General features: G+C 36.9%; 1 protein-coding gene across 1 annotated transcript in view; it reads right to left on the reverse strand.

Moving 5' to 3' along the window:
• HHLA2 (HHLA2 member of B7 family) overlaps positions 1 to 22471 on the reverse strand; it is an 83244-nt gene extending 60773 nt beyond the window's left edge. Inside the window, exon 1 of the mRNA XM_060198414.1 lies at positions 22374 to 22471. The gene's annotated coding sequence lies outside the window, so the exon portion shown is untranslated. The remainder of the gene's footprint in view (positions 1 to 22373) is intronic.
• Positions 22472 to 22701: the final 230 nt, after the last annotated feature.

Here is a 22701-nt window from a genome sequence, read left to right on the forward strand (position 1 = left end):
AATAAAAAAGCAAAGAAGACGTAGAAATTGGTACAGGTAGAGAAGCCTAAGGAGATGTAACAGTTAAATATAGTGCGGCATTCTGGGTTGAATAGAATATAAAATAGACATTAGTGGAGAAATTGGTAAGATTCAAGTAAAATCTCTAATGTGCTTTATAGTATTGTATCATTGTGAATATGTTTTGTCAAATGAGATAAGGTTATATTAAATGTTAACCACAGGGAGGGATGGGTTAAAGTAAGCAGGAGTTTTCTGTAATTTTAAGACTTTTCTAAAATTGTAACTGAATATCTTAAATTAGGTTTATACCCAAAGTAAGTATATAGCATATGCATATGCAAACATGTGGAATGCAATAGAAACTTGAGTAGTGCAGTGGGTTATGCTCACGTGGTACAAAGTGCAAGGACCAGCATAAGGATCCTGGTTCCAGCCCCCAGCTCCCCACCTGTAGGGGAGTCACTTCACAATCGATGAAGCAGGTCTGCAGGTGTCTATCTTTCTCTCACCTTCTCTGTCTTCCCCTCCTCTCTCCATTTCTCTCTGTCCTATCCAATAGCTACGACATCAACAACAACAATAATAACTACAACAATGAAAAACAATGGCAACAAAAGGGAAAATAAATATGAAAAATTTAAAAATATTTAAAAAAAAACTAAAGTTAGACACTTTAAAGGGAACTAAAGGTTGAAAACATATTGGTGTAAAATCTAAGAAGTTAGAAAAGTAACAAGACTAAAAATATATATCAAAAATAAGTAAAACAGAAAATGTATTCACAATAGGAAAGATTAAAATAAAGACTTGACAAAACTATGGCAAGCTTAGATGAAAGAATTATGGGAAATGCAGCATAACAACAAAGCATATATTTGAAAACACAACATTATCAACCTCCTCCTGCAACTGGATTTAAAAACCTGATTTGCTATGAATCTTGCCTTTACAAAACTACCATATACATGAAAGAGACCCTATAATCATTAAAGAAGCTCGATAATAGTTTGAAACCTAAAAACACACAGCAGGCCCAGATGGTTTTCTAGATGAATTCTAACAAACTTCAAGGGGAGTATCACCTTGGTAAGAGAACCAGGCAAAGGAAGCATGAGGACAAAAGATAATCAACCTTCTCTGAGGAAAGGCTAGACAAAATGTTAGTAATTCAATATACAAATTAGATATAGCAATTTTTATATAGATGCTATTCAATGATTAAGCCAGTTACTAATTATGTTTGCCAAGAGCTACCACCAAGAAAGGAAAAGATATGCAAGAGACTGAGGAAAATTCATATGAAGGATAAAAACGAGGGGGAAAAAAGTCAGCAGGACTGTAATGTGGGAATGAGGGGGGGAAATGGAGGGGAAAGAACCTTTAGCTGGCAAGACCACTGAGGTTCTAGGGTAGCCTTTGAGACAGCTACCCATTAAACAACTGTAATGCACCAAATGGTGAATGATATTAGTATCTCCACTGTGTTGTCCTTCAATGATGTGTCAGTAATGCTTAGTATCAGGTAAGATCAATCAGGATCTATGCTAAGTGTTGTCAAAGTCCCATGCTGATAACTGATCCAGAGGCCAGCAACTGAGACTCTGCACAGCAGGAAAGCTGAACCCTACATTTTCACTGATACTACTAACAGGCTGGATTTTCCTCAAGAATTCAAAGAAGATCTCTTAGAGGAATAAATAAATAACTTATCAGAAACAGACTGGTGTATGGATCAACATACCAATACCAATGTCCAGTGGAGAAGAAATTACAGAAGTCAAAACTCCCATCTTCTGTATCCCCAAAACAATTTTGGTCCATATTCCCAGAGGGAGAGAAATGATTAGGGGAAGATGAACAGAGGGCTCTGAACTCCAATTCCATTAGGACCCAGAGAGAGAAGAGGAACAAGGGAGGGGCATTTGGAAGTAGTAATAGGTGTGGGTGTGACTTGGAAAGGAAGATAAAATGATGGGGGAGGGGAAGAGCAAATATATACAAATACAGACAGTTGTAGAAATAATAGTTAACCTGGGAATCAGGCAGTAGCACAGCGGGTAAAGTACATGTGGCACAAAGCGCAAGTACAGGCGTAAGGATCTGGTTCAAGCCCAGGCTCTCCACCTGCAGGGGAGTTGCTTCACAGGCAGTAAAGCAGGTCTGCAGGTGTCTATCTTTCTCTCCTGTTCTGTCTCCCCTCCTCTCTCCATTTCTCTCTGTCCTGACAATGACGACATCAATAACAACAACAATAATAACTACAACAATAAAACAACAAAGGCAACAAAAGGGAATAAATAAGTAAATATTAAAAAATTTTAAAAAAGAAATAATAGTTAACCCATATTTGCAACCTTAAAAGAACTGCTGTAGTTTACAATGGAGGGATTGGGGATCCAGAGCTCTGGTCGTGTTTTGTTACACCCCTGTTATTTTGTAATTTTGTAAGTCAATATTAAATCACTAATATTTTTTTTTTAAAAATAAAGGACTTATCACATGTGTTGGATCCAAATCTTTTATTCTTTTTCAGATCTTCTTGACTCAAATGATTCACAGAGTTTACCACTATTGTTAAGAATTGCCCCAATCACTAACTAATGGCTGACCTTTAAACAATCAGTCAAATACCTGGAACATTCAGTTTCTGAGATTAAATGGATTACTTATCTGCAGGTTATGGGAGCTGGCATTTTGAACTGCCATCAAAGACATTTGATGACATGTAGATTTCTTGAGCAGTTTGTTTCCTGTGGAATAAATTTTATTTTTGGCCTTTTTTGAAAAAATATATTTTATTTATTTTTACTGAAAGATGCAAAGAGAGTTCAAAACACTGATCAGCTCTGGTTTATGGTAGTGCTGAGGACTGATGGGGGAGTTCAGAGCCTCAGGCATCAAAGCTGTTTGCATAACCATTAAGCTCTCTCCTCAGCCTAGAATAAACTTTAACCAACTGGAAAAAGTAGATCTGAGCAGATGAATTCCTTCCTTTTCTTCCCTCTACTTGAAAGCACAGCTCTCTGTAAAAACCCATTCAGAATGTTCCTCTTGATGAATGAATACAATTTCCAAGGGAAATGTTGGTTGTTTTTTTTTTCTCTCTTGGGGTGGGGTGGGGCCTTAGGTGGGGGAAGGAATACTCATTTAGCAGATAGTCCATCCCTTCATCATGTTTCCCATATTTTTGTCCTACTTCCATGTCCTTCTCTATCAATACCCTGGGTTTGCGACTCCCAAATAAAGTGTTACCAGTTTGATCTGTTTCAAGTTCTGCTTCCTAGACAACCAGATTAAAACAACACATTATAAACACTGAAGTTCAAAATATAATCAGATTCTATGGAGAAATTATATTATTTTTAAAACCTCATTAAATGAGTAAAAGTTTAAAGTATGATAAGAACATATCTGAAAAATCTTCAATATAGTCTTAAATTAGAAAACTGGAACAATCTGTAAAATCAGTTACAAGGCAAGGAGACACAATCAGGCAGGGGCTGAGCAGTAAATATGATAGCACACTGAGGTAATCAATAATAATGTGATTACTACAAAGTTATGGGCAGGGTGAATGAAAACAAGAATGTTGTCGTTGACTTTAAGACTAGCAAATGGTAAGCACACTTTTAGAAACTATTTTCCAAATGTCCTCTGAAAACTCCTGTACCTCAAAATGTGGTACTTGTGACATGGGAAAACGTGACCTTTGTAGACAGAGTTAAAGGTTGATACATAGTCAGTGGATTAGGCTGTGTTCTAAGTCTAGTAAAAGACAGAAAAAGATACATTGTCATACAGGGAAAAAAACCATGAAAAGATGCAGGTAGGTTGTAGTTATATTTTCACAAGCCAGGAATGTCACCAGTTCCCAGAAGCCGGAGGAAGCAAAGGATAATTCTCCCCTCCGATCTTCAAAGATTAAGATATTGCCCTCAGGTGACCAGACAGCAGTGTACTTGTAGGCAGTAGCTCATTCGATAAATCGCACCTATCACCATGGGCAAAGATTTGGGTTTGGGCCCCCCACTCTCCACCTGCAGGGAGGATGCACAAGTGGTGAAGCAGGTCTGCAGATGGTCTATCTCTACTTACCTACCTACCTACCTACGTACCTACCTACCCATCCATCCATCCATCCATCTATCTATCTCCCCTTCCCTCTCAATTTCTCCCTGTCTTGTCAAGTAAAAAAAAAAAAAAAAAAAAATTCTCTTATTTCCTAGCTTTTGGAGCCATGACAGAATGTCTATTGTTTTGAACCATGATGTTTGTCACAGGAACCCTTGAAAACTAATATAACACCCAAATCTGGAAGAAATAAAAACATGTTCTCCTTTCTTTCTTGTCTAGGAAGTTATAGCAAAGAAGAGATGTGAGCATAAATAATGGAGTTGATCCTACAGTGAAAGTGTAACTTACAGAATTGTACTTTGAACTATTAGAGTTATCCAAAGTTCTCTTAATATATCCCTCCCTTAGGAAACTACATAATTCAGCTATGAAATCATTCAAGTAACAGAGATCTTTTACTTTCTAGAAATGCCAATAAGCCCCCGTGCTGGAGTCACTGAGGAACCCACCAAGAGAAGCTCCAGCACTGGGGAGATGCAAAGTTGCCAGTAAAGGAATAGCTCAGCCCTACCAAGCAAATGGCTCAGGTTTGAGATTAAATAGCATCTCAGGAATAGTGAAGTCATGCATCCAAAAGATTTTAGTTCATAAAAATTAAATAATTGCCAATAGAATAAGATCCAAGTCAGCAGACTGCCAGCAAAATTAAAGGTGTAATCTTGAGCTGTTAAAAATTAACAAGATTCTAGTTAATCTAATGCTTATTTCAAAGCTATTATCTAGTGACTAATTAACTCTCCTTATATAGTAAAATGAAGGATGAAGTGATATTTTTCTCTTTGAACTCAATTTATATACCATAGAAAGGTCATATTATTAAATCTTCATAATAAACTAAATTTCTCAACTAGAAAACTCAAATCTATAGGTAACTAAGTTTACATTCCTGTATGAATTAGATTAATAAAAGCAACAGATCCTAACTGAATTTTCTAAATTATATATATATATATATATATATATATATATATGAGCTTTCTTCTAAAATGAAAATACCTACTCAAAACGTCTACTCAGCTATGTGTAATAAATAAGTTTTACCTTTTATAATATACTAGCAACACAAAGACTATCTATTATGGCTCTATGATGTCTATGCCAGAGTCACTCATATGAGAAATGACAGAAAGGTTAAAGTGGGAAACAAAAAAGTGACTCATAAGAAAACACACTGCTTGGTCCCAAGAAGGGAAAAGTAGACATGGGGACTTTAAGGTTCTTTGAGTTGAGATGACAAAGTTAGGTCTCTTAAGAGGAAGGATTAGAAGAATTTGTCAAACAGATGAAAACAATTATGAGTTCTCAAAACATCAGAAGAGGAAGAACAACACAGTCTCATAACTTAGCCTAAGGGAGAAAATAAAAATGTAAGAGGCAAGGACACTTGAAATAATTGGGTGGAGGAGGAGGCAAAGAGTGAAATATCGCCAACTTCAAGCTGTAGTGAGAGAAAAATATGGAGAGAGAATTTTAATTTGAATATGAAGTACCTGGAGAAAAAAAACTGCAAGAAGATAACTGTAAAATAAAGGCAATGCATCAGAAAACAATAGATGTGTTTGGAATCTTCAAAAAGAAATGAAAAAAGTAGAGAAACAGCAATGGTACACTTGAACTCAGTCATCTCATTCTGCTGTCACGTTTCTGGAATTCACAAGCAAGACAAAAGGATGTGTAAAAAGCCCTTCAAAGACAATTTGCAGGGCTGTGTCAGAGCATGCAACAATAAAGGCACAGAATGTATAAAAATTAGAAATGTAATCTATGAAGCACACTTAGGCTATACACTTGCTTTGCATATGAAGTAAGTTAAATTCAATGGGGAAAACTGGTTTGAAGGACCTACGTCTCTTCACTCAGTTTTACAAAGACTAACTCCCAGACCAGAGGACATAAATTAGAAGAGAAATCTGCAAATGTATAATCTTCCTTGTCAAATCGGGAAAAATATTCCTCTATTCAATTGTAATCCTATTGAAATACCTCAGCTGTGTTAGAAGCAAAACCTAAATATTTGACATCATTATTCATTACTCTGATCCCCAAATTAAAACACATTTAGATAAATATGATAAAGTTCTTGAAGTGTTTGAGGCTTTGAATTCTGTTGCAAACAGTAACAACAGTAACAAAATCCTGGAACAAAATGTGTTAGTCAAAAGAAATTTGAGAAAAAAACACCTGAATGTTGTGAGGGCCTCAGGTTAAACAAAAGCAGGTCCCCCGAATCTGTTCCCTGCTTTGCTTTCCTTGTGCTCTGTGCAATCTAGCTTCCCTTTTGGTAATAAAATAGTTGCAAAAGTTTCGGTCTGGACGTCAAACAAGCCAAATTTCAATGAAGAGAATGGGAGTTTCAGTCAATTCCTCTTGATTTAAAAAATCTGTTTTCCATAAACCAATAAAAACAATGTTTTGCATGTATTTGGCTCACCTGAGTTCTTTATTCATACCACTCACCCTCTTGACAATGTCTACTTAAGTAGTTTCTCCTGGGATCATTATGTTAATAAATCATTCATACCTATATTTTTGCCTGGACAGCTGCTATAGTAGAATCCAACCTCAAATACAAATGCACTGAAATTGCTGGCAAGTCATCCCTGGGAACTGAGTTGTTCCTTCTGCACTAAAGCATCTGCAAAGAGCAGCATATGCCTATTGTGTTACATTCTCCTTTTACATGTTTGTGCTGCTTTCCCCTCCAACTCTGTCTTCTCTTCTGTTTCTCTCATTGCCTTTTGTGGCCCCTGATAACATCACTCCACAATGAGCTGTCTTTTCTACATTCCTGCTTCCTTCAAGGGTCAATTGAAACCAGACTCTCTCCCCCAAAACACAATTACCTCCCTCTTTAAAAAAATGTGATTTGGGGGTCGGGCAATGGCTCTGTGGATTAAGTGCATGTGGCGCAAAGCGCAAGGACCAGCGTAAGGATACCGGTTCGTGGCCCCGGCTCCCCACCTGCAGGGGAGTCCCTTCACAGGCGGTGAAGCAGGTCTGCAGGTGTCTGTCTTTCTCTCCCCCTGTCTTCCCCTCCTCTCTCTATTTCTCTCTGTCCTATCCAACAACGAACAGCATCAGCAATGGCAATAATAATAACCACGAGGTTACACCAACAAGGGCAACAAAAGGGGGAAAAATGTCCTCCAGGAGCGGTGGATTCATGGTGCAGGCACTGAGCCCAGCAATAACCCTGGAGGAAAAAATATATATATACTGAGTGTGAACCCACTAATCCTACAGAGGCTGGTAAGACTAGAGAGAAATAGTGAATGAGATAGGAATTTCTTTCTGAATAAGCTTGATGTAATCCCCAGCAAGGCAGCCCTGTGTTTGTATGAAACAAGAATTTTCACAACCTGAGTAGAGCAAAATTACTCAACGACTCCTTCAAAGAGATTCTGGAAAATATTATTCTTTCTTGTCTCTTCAGTAGTATCACTGATTTCAGTTAACATACACAGAGAAAGACTATCTTCTAGCCCTCTGTACGCTATATAGCCTGTTTGTACATCTCCAAAATCACAGATTTCAGAAGTCTTGGTATTAAATATTCCTTTAGCTGAACTTAAGTATTTTTCCCACTAGGTTCTACTCTAATAATGTAGGTGATATTTTACATACTGTACATATACCACATGCCAGGACACAATTGCCTTATATAAACACTGATTTTTGAATTAACTAGTGAGTATGTTTCTTATAATCAATTTTATAATCTAAAGAGGTTAACTATAAAAAGTGAGCAAAAACAAAATCAGGGTTCCAGGTTCATTCCCCTGCACCAAAACAACACTGTAAGTCAGAGCTGAGTAGTAAGAAAAAGGAAAATTAGAAAGAGAAATAAATAAAAGAGGGAAGAAAGGAAAAAAGAAAGGCTTCAGAGGAATTGTTGTTTGAGATTTTATGAAAAATACTACTGCTAATTCAACTTGAGAAGGAAGGTGTAGGTTAAAGTGTTTTATTTTACTGGACAAAGGATACAACGGTAAAAAGAGAAATGCACATCTAAACAATGCATTTAAAAAATACATTAATGTTGTGATGCAGTATATCGGCCAACCATGGTGCTCGGTTGATATCAGAGCATATAGTGATCTGCACAAATGTACAAAGTACTGTGGGAGGATCTGGTCTGTGAAAATGCACAAAGCATTGTGGGTGGACTGAATAGACTCAAAAGCACAGCCAGCCAGAAGTCCAGTTTCTTTGACCACTGCTGCTTCTCCTGGTCATATTTATCACTGCGGAGGCTCTTTGAGGTGCCTGCCATGACTGCTTCTCCTGGGAACTGAACACGTGTGACTCATCTAGCTGGTAAGCTCTAAGACTCCTCTACAGCCATGAGCAACCTATACCTTGGCTGATAATTGTTTATCTAACAGGACTGAACTTTTGATAACTACTCATGGACTTTATGGACCTAGCGTATTCTTAACCCCTGATGATATTTGCTTATTTTGCAGTATCTAAAATAATGTCTCATACCTCTGCACTGCCATAATCAAGCCTTCAATTTTTTACACCTATTCCCAGCTGTCCTTCAGCTGAATCCATTGCATGCCACAGCCAAAGCCCCTTTTAATTTTTAGTTACAACACATTAACATACTCAATTTCATTTTCTCTCTTTTGGAAAACTGAAAGATTAAAAGAAAAATTTCTTTCCTCCCAGTTCTCTTCTCTAGTTGGCAGGGTTAGTAGAGAACTAATTGTAGAAAGTAGAAAATCAATTATAATAACTATAGATGAAATCTTTTAAAAAGATAAGGAGTTGGGGATTCGACTTCGGGAGGCGGAGCTACAAGCAGCAGATCGCTTTCTCTCCTCTCCTCTCCTCTCCTCTCCTCTCCCGGATCAACTAGGAATACCAAAGGAGACCACCCGGACCGAAACAAGACAGGACTAGAATGACCACAGAAACCCAGTAAATCACCCGTGAGTACAAACACGCGTGGCTGGTGACAGAGAGGAGAGAGGGGCCTAAGGAGAGATTAAGTGACTGCTAACAGTTCGACAGTTTGTCAGTGGAGACACCACCTCCAGTCTGCTCCACCAACAAGGGGACAGCTGAAGGGAGGAAAGGACTCCCCAGAGACTCACCAAGTGCAACTCTGAGTCTCCATTGTTACTACCCTCAGAATCTGGAGCAGCAACAGGGAGGGACACCAGGGGACAGAGATCTAACCAGGAAACTCAGGAGAAGACCTATACCTCGGTGGCATAGGTGAGGGGCTGTGAAAGTCTCTTTGCATAACCACTGGATTATCTCTGCCACACCCTGCTTTATCTCTTGGTCAGGAGTCAGTGATTAAAAAGCCTATTGATAGTTTAAAAGCCCTCAGGCTCCCATAGCCTACAGGGGAAAAAAAAAGGCTTTTACAACACTGAACTCCAACTCAGGGATTGAAAAAACTGTTAACTTATATAAAATGGTAAAAACAACAAGAAAAAATATTGGAGACTCGAACCAGGACAAGAGTCCAGCTAAAAGTCCTCCAGAGGGTGAAGCACAAAACGAGTTCAACATCCAAACATTAGCTAAGGAAATAATAACAGGAGTGAGTAAAGAATTTGAAAAAATTATAATCAGAAATGCAGGAACAACAAATGAGAATATGGAAGAAAATTCTAATTACCTCATGGTTATTAGAGAGCTGAAAGCTGAAATCGCTGAGCTAAGAAGGCAACTAGCTGAACAAGCTAAAACAGTATCAGAGCAGGGCAACAAAATAGATGAACTCCAGAAAGCAGTAGAGGGCAAAGAGAATAGAATCAATGAGGCTGAAGACAGAATTAGCAAGATTGAGGATGAATTAGAGACAACTAAAAAAGAAGTAAGAGATCTCAAAAAGAGATTAAGAGATGCTGAAAACAACAACAGAGTCCTATGGGATGACTTCAAAAGAAACAATATACGCATTATTGGCTTACCAGAGGAAGAAAGAGAAGGGGAGGAAGAAAGCGTTCTCCAGGCCATAATAGCTGAAAATTTCTCTAGTCTAGACAACACCAAAGACATAAAGATTCAAGAAGCCCAGAGGGTCCCAAACAGAATTAACCCAGACCTAAAGACACCAAGACATGTCATACTTAGATTGGAAAGGAATAAGGATAAAGAAAGGATCCTCAAGGCTGCAAGAGAAAAACAAAGAGTTACCTACAGAGGAAAACCCATAAGATTAGCAGCAGACTTCTCCACACAAACACTACAGGCCAGAAGAGAATGGCAAGATATCTATCGAGTGCTCAATGAGAAAGGCTTTCAGCCAAGAATACTATATCCTGCTAGATTGTCATTCAGACTAGATGGAAGCATCAAAACCTTCTCAGACAAGCAACAGTTGAAGGAAGCAACCATCACCAAGCCTGCCCTGAAAGAAGTTCTGAAAGGTCTCCTATAAACAACCAGACCACCACAAATAGGACATATATCAAAACACTCTAAAACTCTACAAGAATGGCGTTAAAATATCTTCAATCTTTGATATCAATAAATGTCAATGGCCTGAACTCACCTATTAAAAGACACAGAGTAGGAAGATGAATCAGAAAATACAACCCAACAATATGTTGTCTACAGGAAACTCACCTAACGCAACAAGACAAACACAGACTTAAAGTGAAAGGATGGAAAACTATCATTCAAGCCAATGGCCCACAAAAAAGGGCAGGAACAGCTATTCTCATATCTGACATGATAGACTTTAAAATAGATAAGATTTAAAAAGATAGGAATGGACACTACTTAATGCTCAGAGGATCAGTCAATCAAGAGGACTTAACAATTATTAATATCTATGCACCCAATGAGAAGCCATCTAAATACATCAAACTTCTACTGAAAGAGCTACAGCAATATATTAACAGTAACACAATCATAGTAGGGGACTTCAACACCCCACTATCTCAACTTGACAGATCATCCAGGCAGAAAATCAGTAAAGACATAAGGGAGCTAAATGAAGAGATAGATAAACTAGAACTATTGGACATTTTCAGAGTCATTCATCCCAAGAAACTGGAATACACATTTTATTCAAATCCACATGGGTCATTCTCAAGGATAGACCATATGTTAGGCCACAAAGACAGCATCAGCCAATTCAAGAGCACTGAAATCATCCCAAGCATCTTCTCAGACCACAGTGGAATGAAAATAACACTTAACAATCAACAAAAGATTAGTAACAGTGCCAAAATGTGGAAGCTCAACAGTACACTTCTTAACAACTTCTGGGTCAAAGAGGAAATCAAGGAAGAAATCAAAATGTTTCGAGAGTTCAATGAAAATGAAGACACAAGCTATCAAAATATTTGGGACACAGCTAAAGCAGTCCTAAGAGGGAAGTTCATAGCTATACAAGCACACATTAGGAAACAAGAAAAGGCACAAATAAACAGCCTGATTGCACATCTTAAAGACCTAGAAGAAGAACAACAAAGGAATCCTAAAGCAACCAGAAGGACAGAAATTACTAAAGTTAGGGCAGAAATAAATAACATTGAGAATAGGAAAACCATACAAAAGATCAATGAAAGTAAATGTTGGTTCTTCGAAAGAGTAAATAAAATTGACAAACCTTTAGCCAGACTCACAAAACAAAAAAGGGAGAAGACCCAAATAAATCAGATAGTAAATGAAAGAGGAGATATCACAACAGACACTGCAGAAATTCAACATATCATGCGAGGCTTCTATGAACAACTATATGCCACCAAGCTAGAGAACCTGGAAGAAATGAATGATTTCCTAGATACCTACCAACTTCCAAAACTAAGTAAAGAGGAAGTGGATAACATGAACAGGCCCATCACAGCTAATGAAATTGAAACAGTTATCAAAAATCTTCCCAAAAATAAAAGTCCTGGACCAGATGGTTTTACAAATGAATTCTACAAAACTTTCAAAGAAGAACTAATACGTCTACTTTTAAAAGTCTTCCAGAAGATTGAAGACACTGGAATACTCCCTGCCAGCTTCTATGAAGCCAACATCACCCTGATACCAAAAGCAGACAGGGACACAACCAAAAAAGAAAACTACAGACCAATATCTCTGATGAACATAGATGTGAAAATATTGAACAAAATTCTAGCCAACCGGATACAGCAGTATATCAAAAAGATTGTTCATCATGACCAAGTGGGGTTTATCCCAAAAATGCAAGGTTGGTTTAAATCAATCAATGTGATCCACCACATCAACAAAAGCAAGACCAAAAACCACATGGTCATATCAATAGATGCAGAGAAAGCCTTTGACAAAATACAACATCCCCTTATGATAAAAACACTACAAAAAATGGGAATAGATGGAAAATTCCTGAAGATAGTGGAGTCTATATATAGCAAACCTACAGCCAACATCATACTCAATGGTGAAAAACTGGAAGCATTTCCCCTCAGATCAGGTACTAGACAGGGCTGCCCACTATCACCATTACTATTCAACATAGTGTTGGAAGTTCTTGCCATAGCAATCAGGCAGGAGCAAGGAATTAAAGGCATACAGATTGGAAGAGAAGAAGTCAAACTCTCCTTATTTGCAGATGACATGATAGTATACATGGAAAAACCTAAGGAATCCAGCAAGAAGCTTTTGAAAATCATCAGGCAATACCGTAATGTGTCAGGCTATAAAATTAACATTCAAAAGTCAGTGGCATTCCTCTATGCAAATACTAAGTTAGAAGAAATTGAAATCCAGAAATCAGTTCCTTTTTCTATAGCAACAAAAACAATAAAATATCTAGGAGTAAACCTAACCAAAGAAGTGAAAGACTTGTATACTGAAAATTATGAGTCACTACTCAAAGAAATTGAAAAAGTCACAAAGAAGTGGAAAGATATTCCATGTTCATGGGTTGGAAGAATTAACATCATCAAAATGAATATATTACCCAGAGCCATCTACAAATTTAATGCTATCCCCATCAAAATCCCAAGCACATTTTTTAGAAGAATAGAAAAAATGCTACAAATGTTTATCTGGAACCAAAAAAGACCTAGAATTGCCAAAACAATCTTGAGAAAAAAGAACAGAACCAGAGGCATCACACTGCCAGATCTCAAACTGTATTATAGGGCCATTGTCATCAAAACTGCTTGGTACTGGAACATGAACAGACACACTGACCAGTGGAATAGAAATGAGAGCCCAGAAATGAGGCCCCACACGTATGGACATCTAATCTTTGACAAAGGGGCCCAGACTATTATATGGGGGAAGCAGAGTCTCTTCAACAAATGGTGTTGGAAACAATGGGTTGAAACATGCAGAAGAATGAAACTAAATCACTGTATTTCACCAAATACAAAAGTAAATTCCAAGTGGATCAAGGACTTGGATGTTAGACCAGAAACTATCAGATACTTAGAGGAAAATATTGGAAGAACTTTTTTCCGCATAAATTTTAAAGACATTTTCAATGAAACGAATCCAATTACAAGGAAGACTAAGGCAAGTATAAACCTATGGGACTACATCAAATTAAAAAGCTTCTTCACAGCAAAAGAAACCACTACCCAAATCAAGAGACCCCTCACAGAATGGGAGAAGATCTTTACATGCCATACATCAGATAAGAGTTTAATAACCGACATATATAAAGAGCTTTCCAGACTCAACAACAAGACAACAAATAACCCCATCCAAAAATGGGGGGAGCACTTGGACAGAATATTCACCACAGAAGAGATCCAAAAGGCCGAGAAACACATGAAAAAATGCTCCAAGTCTCTGATTGTCAGAGAAATGCAAATCAAGACAACAATGAGATATCACTTCACTCCTGTGAGAATGTCACACATCAGAAAAGGTAACAGCAGCAAATGCTGGAGAGGGTGTGGGGTCAAAGGAACCCTCCTGCACTGCTGGTGGGAATGTCAATTGGTCCAACCTCTGTGGAGAACTGTCTGGAGAACTCTCAGAAGGCTAGAAATGGACCTACCCTATGACCCTGCAATTCCCCTCCTGGAGATATATCCTGAGGAACCCAACACATCCATCCAAAAAGATCTGTGTACACATATGTTCTTGGCAGCACAATTTGTAATAGCCAAAACCTGGAAGCAACCCAGGTGTCCGACAACAGATGAGTGGCTGAGCAAGTTGTGGTATATATACACAATGGAATACTATTCAGCTGTAAAAAATGGTGACTTCACAGTTTTCAGCCGATCTTGGATGGACCTTGACAAAATCATGTTGAGTGAAATAAGTCAGAAACAGAAGGATGAATACGGGATGATCTCACTCTCAGGCCAAAGTTGAAAAACAAGATTAGAAAAGAAAACACAAGTCGAACCTGAAATGGAATTGGAGTATTACACCAAAGTAAAAGACTCTGGGGTGGGTGGGTGGGTGGGTGGGGAGAATACAGGTCCATGAAAAATGATGAATGAAATAGTGGGTATGTATTGTTAAATGGGAATCTGGGGAATGTTATGCATGTAAAAAAAAAAAAAAAAGAGGTAGAAATGCAAAGCAGAAATTGACTGAGTTTGGAGTATGGCACCAAAGTAAGAAAGCAGAAGTACACTAGAGTTTGCAGTGAGTACCTCCCTAATACTTCCTCTCCACTTTTCCAAGCTTTGGGTCCATGATTGCTCAACAATTTGTTTGGCTTTGTATGTTAACTCTCTTTTCAGTCACCAGGTTCCAGGTGTCATCAGGATGCCGGCCAGACTTCCCTGGATTGAAGACCCCACCAATATGTCCTGGAGCTCAGCTTCCCCAGAGACACACCCTACTAGGGAAAGAGAGAGGCAGACTGAGAGTATGGACCGACCAGTCAACGCCCATGTTCAGCGGGGAAGCAATTACAGAAGCCAGACCTTCTACCTTCTGCAACCCACAATGACCCTGGGTCCATGCTCCCAGAGGGCTAGAGAATGGGAAAGCTATCAGGGGAGGGGGTGGGATATGGAGATTGGGCGGTGGGAATTGTGTGGAGTTGTACCCCTCCTACCCTATGGTTTTGTTAATTAATCCTTTCTTAAATAAAAAAAAATTTTAAAAAAAGATAAGGAGTTAAGAGACTTTTCTAGGGAGACATTTTTTGAAAAGATGCTGAAAAGCCAGAAAATTAATCATGAGTTGTAATAGTCTCCACTTAAGTTTCTATTTGATCTTCAGTTAAAATGAGAAATGGAGATTCCTAAAGTAAATTACTCAAAGATATTACTCAAATTATTCAAACACTTATTAAGCATCCAATTCCAAAGCTCATTCTCCTCCATTTAGTATATGTCTTCAAGTATCAGAAGCCAAATATCTTGGGGATATATCCAAGTGGGACCACTTCAGTCTTCCATCTTCAGTCTCATGTAATTTGGATGACCTTGCCTTCTAGAAACACAGGCCCAAGCATTCCTTTATCAGATCTTAGCAATAACTCTATATAAGCATACTAACATGTTAATTTTATGGACAAGTAGACTGTGTAACAAGGAAATGAAAAATTTATTGCAAATTCAACAGCAATTGGCAAGATCTAGATATAAAGTAATTGCTGTTAATTTTCATACCAATATGAGGAGAGAAGATGAACCTGGCACATACTTTGACTATTTCTTCTCAGATGACTATAAGACTCATACTGTCCACAGAGCACACATCCATCATTAGCTATAATGGATGATGAATTTTTCCTTATACAACATTCATATGTAAACATGCATGCTCCACTTTATAGGTACACTAGATAGATCTTAAGATGGCCTCAGTGACTTGCCTCCTAGAGTTTACTATCTTCATTAGTTTCCTCTTCTTTGAATCTAAATTTAATCTTGTCACTCATTTCTAATGATTACAATAAAGCAGAAGAGGAAATACCACTTCTAGGATTAAGTAATTAAGACTAATTTACATTCAAATCTTCATTGTCTTGTTCCAAGTTACCCCTTTACCATGTTGTGAGCTACCTTGTAGAAAATCCCATTATACAGGACTGATGTAGATCCTTTGTCCACAGCCAGCAGGCAGTGAAGGAACTCAAGTGAAGCAGACCACATGGTCCTGAATCTTTTTAACAACACTGTGTGTGAGCTTCAAAGTAAATCCTGCTTCTATCAAGTCTCCAGATAAGACTATGTGCCTACTTGACACAATGACTACAATCTTTTGAAAGGTTCTAAGTCAAAGTTCTCAGCTAAGTTGTATACAGATTCCTGACCTACAGAAATTATAAGTCAAAGTGCTTGCTACTGATATTTTGAGGTATTGAACTTTGACTTACTTTTCCTCACAGAAACAGTTAATGCAGTGCCTCTGGACTATATTTTAGTATACATAGGTGAATGAAAGTAATATCTATTCCCTAAGAAGTACAAAACTATACTAATGTCAAAACTATGAAAAGCTTTGAACACAGAAGAGATGAGCTATCTTTTCCCTAGGAGCTTATAACTAAAGGTGGCTTTACAAAAGAATTGTCTCTGAATATCTACTTTCAAAAGGGAGTTATCCATCCCCCATATGTAAAACAGTGCTTATGAAAAATAGTGTATGGGGCATGGAAACATAAAATGAAAGTCCTACACCATAAAACTCTCCTAGCTGAGATATCAAGAACATTGCCTGACAGGATATAAGACTAACACTTCAAACTATTGCCTCACACAGTGAACATGCTACCAATTTTTAAATTAACCACTGAATAATGCCACTCTTTAGAAAAGAGGAATAAAATGTTCTGTTTAATGGCTAAACATAAAGGACATTGTGTTGTGAATAGTGGCAAAAACATTGACTACAGATAGATACTACCTTAGTTTTTAGAAAAAAAAAACTAACATCTAAACATTCTTGAAGAGTGAACTTGGATTCTGTGTTACAAATACCTAAAGTGAAAAATAGCACAGTTGATGGAGTGCTCCATTCAACACAAAGAATAGTATCACAAATAATCTTTCCTCTCCAAAGAGGATAGAAAAACCAAAGGAAGTTTTCTTTTTAATTCAGATTTTTGAAAAGAGACCAAGTTAAAGATATTGTCAAGGTTAACTTCAAAATTAGAATTGTCACAGGCTTGAACTAAATTATCAGAAAAGATAATTTCTAGTTTGAGGTAAAGCTTAATGTAAAGGACTTTATAAAGCTGTATCTGGAGCTTGTAATGGAGGAAAGGCAGGCTTACTGGCTAGAAAAAAAAATCAACACTTAGTACACAATTGTCTTGCTTTCATTTTCATCTTCTTATTAAAATCACTCATTATGAGGGGCTGGGTGGTGGCACACCCAGTAGAGCTCACATATTACAGTGTTCAAAGATCCAAGTTCACCTTCAGGGGTGGGTGTAGGGGACTTCATGAACTGTGAAGTAGTGTTGTAGGTGTCTCTCTTTCTCTCTCCCTATATCTCTCCCTTCTCTCTTAATTTCTTTATCAAAAAATAATAAATGGCTGTAGGCATTGAGTCCCAGTGAGAACCCTAGCAATCAAATACATTAAATAATTCATTGTGAATTATTTGAAGAATGTCTGTGACTGAAAGCACACTTTATAGGCCTAAATTAAACACAAGGTGTAGTAACAATTCATTTCACAGTTGTGACTATGGAGTCCTCATCAAAAGCCTCAAAATTGGTCCCATAGTGTATTTTTAGACATAATGTGCACTGCTAATTATAAGCTTAGCTTCTGTTTTTGAGTCATGTGTACATCTGAGTTAGTCATGAAATTGACACACTCAGTCTCTTACATCCATATGAATCTAATGGTTGTTTAGTGCCAGGTGCTTTTTTTTTACTCAGCTTTATTTGTAACCACTGATTAGTGGTGTCCCCTCTGTCTAGTGTAATTGTTTTATGAGTTAATCAGTATTTTGAATATACATACTGGACATATATTAAGTAAATACTGTGCAATAAACTCCGGTATTTAATTCTGCAGAAATTATGGCAACTGACAAAATATAGTACAGACGACAGCTTGTCACATTATATTTAGCTAGCTATATCTGATAGCATCTGGCCAGAAGGGATAAAAGCATTCTATAACTGATCTTATTTAGACCAATAGGAAATAAGTGTTTTGGGAGACAGATTCTGACTTACACTTAGCACTGTAACATTGGTCAGAAATTGAGATAAGTCTTCCTGAGTGGATTGAAGGATTAAAGATCATTGCATAAAGAAATGCTAAGAATAGTGCCTGGTATATGGCATATCCACAATATGTTTTAGCTATTATTAAAGTCTTGAAACTCAGGAATGAGACATCCTTGCCAATAACTACCAGATGGATTTTTAGAAGTTGTTGAAAGCTTTTTGCCCTATAACCAAAAGAGACAAGTCTTACAAATTAAAAAAAAAAAAATACTTTCAGGTTGGAGCTAGAATTAAAAAAAAAAAAAAAACACCTTCAAGTGGTAGAGTGCTTGCTTTGCATATATAAATCTTGAGTTCAATTCCTAATACCTTAATTGATAGTGTTGTCTATATGTCCCACGGACAAATAGTGTATCTCAGAGGGAAAAGTTAACAACCAATAGCATCTTACATTTAAAAGTCCAAAAGAATTTTTCCAGTTGTATAGTAGATCTGAAAATAAGGTTCTCTTTACTCTGTATCTTTGCTGTATCTTATGAATTTAGGACTGATTCTAGGAATTGAATTGCATACAATTCAATTTAACTGAGATATTGCTTTCAAAAAGGCTATGGGAGGCCAAGTGATGGTGCTCCCAATTGAGTCCATACATTACTACGTGCAAGGACCTGGATTAAAGCCCCCGGTACCCACCTAAAGTGAGGAGGCTTCATGAGTGCTTCATCAATGCTGCAGATGTCTCTGTTTCCGTTTCCTCTCTCAATTTCTATCAAAAATAGAATATCTAAAAAGGCTTTCAACTACGTACTGCCATGTTACCATGTTTGGAAGTTCTTGTACTCCGATACTGCCAGCATCAGATATTTTAAAATTTACTTATGAAGAGAATATTTTACCTTGTATTAAATAGCATTTTTAATTTTTCAAACAAATTATACAGCTTTGCTAAATATTTTAGTTTGTTACCTATGTTTCTTAAAAACAGTTTGAAGGGATTTTTGGCATTTATGAAAAAGTTGTGAAAAAATTGCTTAGGTAATTATAGGGAAGTGATCATTAGTATTTGGGGTTTAAAATATTATATAGAACATCCCAAAAAACTAATTCTGCCTTAGTTCAACAAATGACACTCAATGCTTAAACAACTGGGGAAAGTCTAAGGTCATCAGATAAAGAGAAGACTACAAAAGTTGGACAAGGGCCAGAGATTAGTTCACTTAATAATGACCCTTTTGGTCAGTATCACACCACCTCATCATCTCTGGTTCTAGCCAGGGAATCCTTGGAATGCCATGTAAATATGATGAGCATCGACCTCTAATGGATCCCTCTCTCCACTACACTGGCCATTCCTTAATTTGAAAGGACATTCAACCTTATTATCCTATAAAGGTAAATGTCAGTCTTTGCAATGTCAATTTTGTGTAAATGACAGTACACCTTAGTGGTTATAGTTAATCAGATAAATATTCTCCAAAGGAGGTTAAATTAGATTTGAAAAAAAAAAAGATAGAAACCTTTTAATTGCCAACAAGGGTTATCACCAGAGTTTGTGTCTGCACGATAAATCTGCCACTCCTGTTAGCAATTTTTTTCCCTCTTTATTTTATGAGACAAATAAATGAAAAGAAGTAAAGGATATATACACCTGCAGTACTTGCTTCCCACCTCATAAAACTTCCCCGCTAAAAGTGGAGAGAAGAGGATTGAACCTGAGTCCTTAGCTATGGCAATGTGTGAACTTAGATGTGCCACCACTGACTCAAAGGAAACCTGTGTTTTCAAAGACAACATCCAACATAGAACCTGGGTAGCCATGGTGCAGATACCCTATCTGAAACAGACATTATTTCATGATGAACTTAAAAAGTAAGATTCTATATCTCGTTTGTGTTTTAATAAACAGATTGAGAATTGGCAGATTGAACTCTAAATTGTTGATAAGGTATGTGATACAATTATACTGCAAAATACCAAGATTAAGGGCACAGAAGAATCCTAATACCCAGAATTTAAAATAATATTCTGAAGGAACATATCACAGCTTTTACAGAGAAAAATATCGGATACTGAGATATTAAAAGCTATATTAGCTAGCCACATCTTATTCAACAGGGGAATGCAATAAAATACATTAACAAAGACCTTCTAAAAAAAGAGAACAGACAATCCTCCAAGGGCAAGGTCTACCCCCCAAAAAATAAACATGTTCTTGAAGGTCATAGAGTAAAAATGAATCATAGTTATAAATGAGAGCTTTAGTTTGGGCTAAAATGAGAGATATTTGCTATGTAGCCACCACAGCTGAATACCAATGAATTGTGTACATAGGTTAGAAAGATGGTATTGCATTCAAAAAAATTCACCGTTTCTTTTTCCTTGAGTAGGCAATTTGGTGTTTTCTGGCTTAAAAGAAGTCAGTAAGTAACTGGGCTCTTTGGCAGCTCTCAATAGCCTTTCAGAGAAGATAAATTCATTCCCACTGTACGTGTGTGTGTGTGTGGGGGGGGGGTTGCCTGCCTAGTAAGATTTTTTTTAAAGCCTCAGAGAAACAGGTGATGTTTTACTAAGGCTTAGAGCAAACTTTCCATTCCTAAGCAAGCCTCTGAGAGTTTCGAGTTTGGATAATCTCAAGGCTGTAAACACCACATTACTATACCCACGTTACTATATGATATGCAGCCAGTTACTGACCATAGCAAGAAGGAATTAGTCAATTATTAACCCAAACAGTCATATTTCTGCTCTCTCAAAGCATCTGGAGGATCTAGAAATTGGTCACATTCCCCACACATGGTGGACTGGTGGGCTGCATGCTGGATTACAATCTTCATTCAAGGATTATAATATATTTTAAGGATTATCAAATGTTAGAATAGTAAATATCACTTAGTAAAAATATATTAGGAAATAATATTTTATATATTTATTATAATATAATAATAGTTGATATATGTGCCAACATATATATATATCACTTTTACCTTAATTAGAAATATATTAACTTTCTATATATATATATAGGTTATCTTATTTTACACTTTAATGTACTTTAATCATCACAGCAAACCTAGAAAGGCTTGTCCACCCTATTTTATAGATTAGTAAAAAATAAGACTAAACAAAAAAGATACTGTTTAATGTCAGAGCTAATATTAACACCAAGGATTATTTGATCCTGGGTAATGTATGATCTTGGCCACTACATCTTATTATATCTTTTAGTTAAAACATAAACCAGATGACACAAGTTTATTCTAGATAGAAATTGCTTCCTCCAAATTTCTGGGAAATAAGGGAAAAATTCATTCTGCTTTGTAAGGTACACAAAAAATACAAATTATCTTAGTTCTTTTTCTATTACTCAAAATCTACCATAATCCTAGTGAGAATTAAATCTTAGATAATTTAAATAATTTTTAGGCATTAAAAACTAGATAAATGTAAAGACTATCCCTTGAGATTGCCAATTCCTAGTAGATGTCAGGGATATTTTTGGTTTTTGTTTATTTTCATTTTGGTCTTGCAATGTAAAGATCACTTGATTCTACTAGAAAAACCACTACTTCACGACTCATTTCCACAGAGAGGTTAGAAAAGGTATCTTTAGGGCAGCTAACACTTCAGTAATGTTGATGAATAATAAAGAATAGCCTCAAGATGAGAATTCCCCCTGATACTTTCAAAACAAACATTTCTCATCCTTTTTTCACTGTCTTATCAAAACATCAGGACTTTCTTCTTTTACATTTTACTATTTTGGTGAATTTCTATTTGAAATATTTTAGCACAATCCTTCAAGAAACCTTTTATTTTGCACTTATGAGCTATAGATAATTACACTAAATCAATTTCAGTAGCCAGACACAATACATTTCCTAACAGAAAAACAAAGTATTAAGTAGAACCATACATTATTCAGTTGTGTACAATTCCAAATCTTAGATATAAAAAAGAAAAGGAAATCTTACTTAAGTGCATATCTTACAGTGCTCAAGGACTTGGGTTCAAGCCCCTGGCCCCCACCTGCATGCGGGAAGCTTCACAAATGGTGAAGTAGGGCTGCGGGTGTCTCTCTGGCTCTTTCCCTTTCTCTATCTCACTCTCCCATCTCAGTTTTTGTCTGCTGCTATCTAATAAATAAATAAAAATGTTTTTTAAAATCCAATTTAAAAAAGCTTACCTTACTTAGAAATCTATTAACTTTCAGTTGAATGGTAAGTAATCCATAAGACTTCGTGTTGAGTTTAAGTATGAGAGGAAGGGCTGATGAAGACAGTGAGTCAGAGAGTAAAGTCTAAGGTGTTCAATCACTAAGTGGAACTACTACTTCCTAAGTAAACCCCACCCAAATCAGAGTGAGTTCAGACTCAAAGTCCAGAAATCAGGATGCCTAGATACAGATAATAAAGCCTAATAAGTGTTGGCCTATAGAAGTAATGCACTCTGGGCTGTATGCTATATGTGTCAGCTTTCATAGGCAACAAGATTCAGGTAACTTCCTGGAGTGG

The sequence above is a fragment of the Erinaceus europaeus genome, chromosome 9 (genome assembly GCF_950295315.1).
Source record: "Erinaceus europaeus chromosome 9, mEriEur2.1, whole genome shotgun sequence".
In the NCBI taxonomy this organism is placed as follows: domain Eukaryota; kingdom Metazoa; phylum Chordata; class Mammalia; order Eulipotyphla; family Erinaceidae; genus Erinaceus; species Erinaceus europaeus.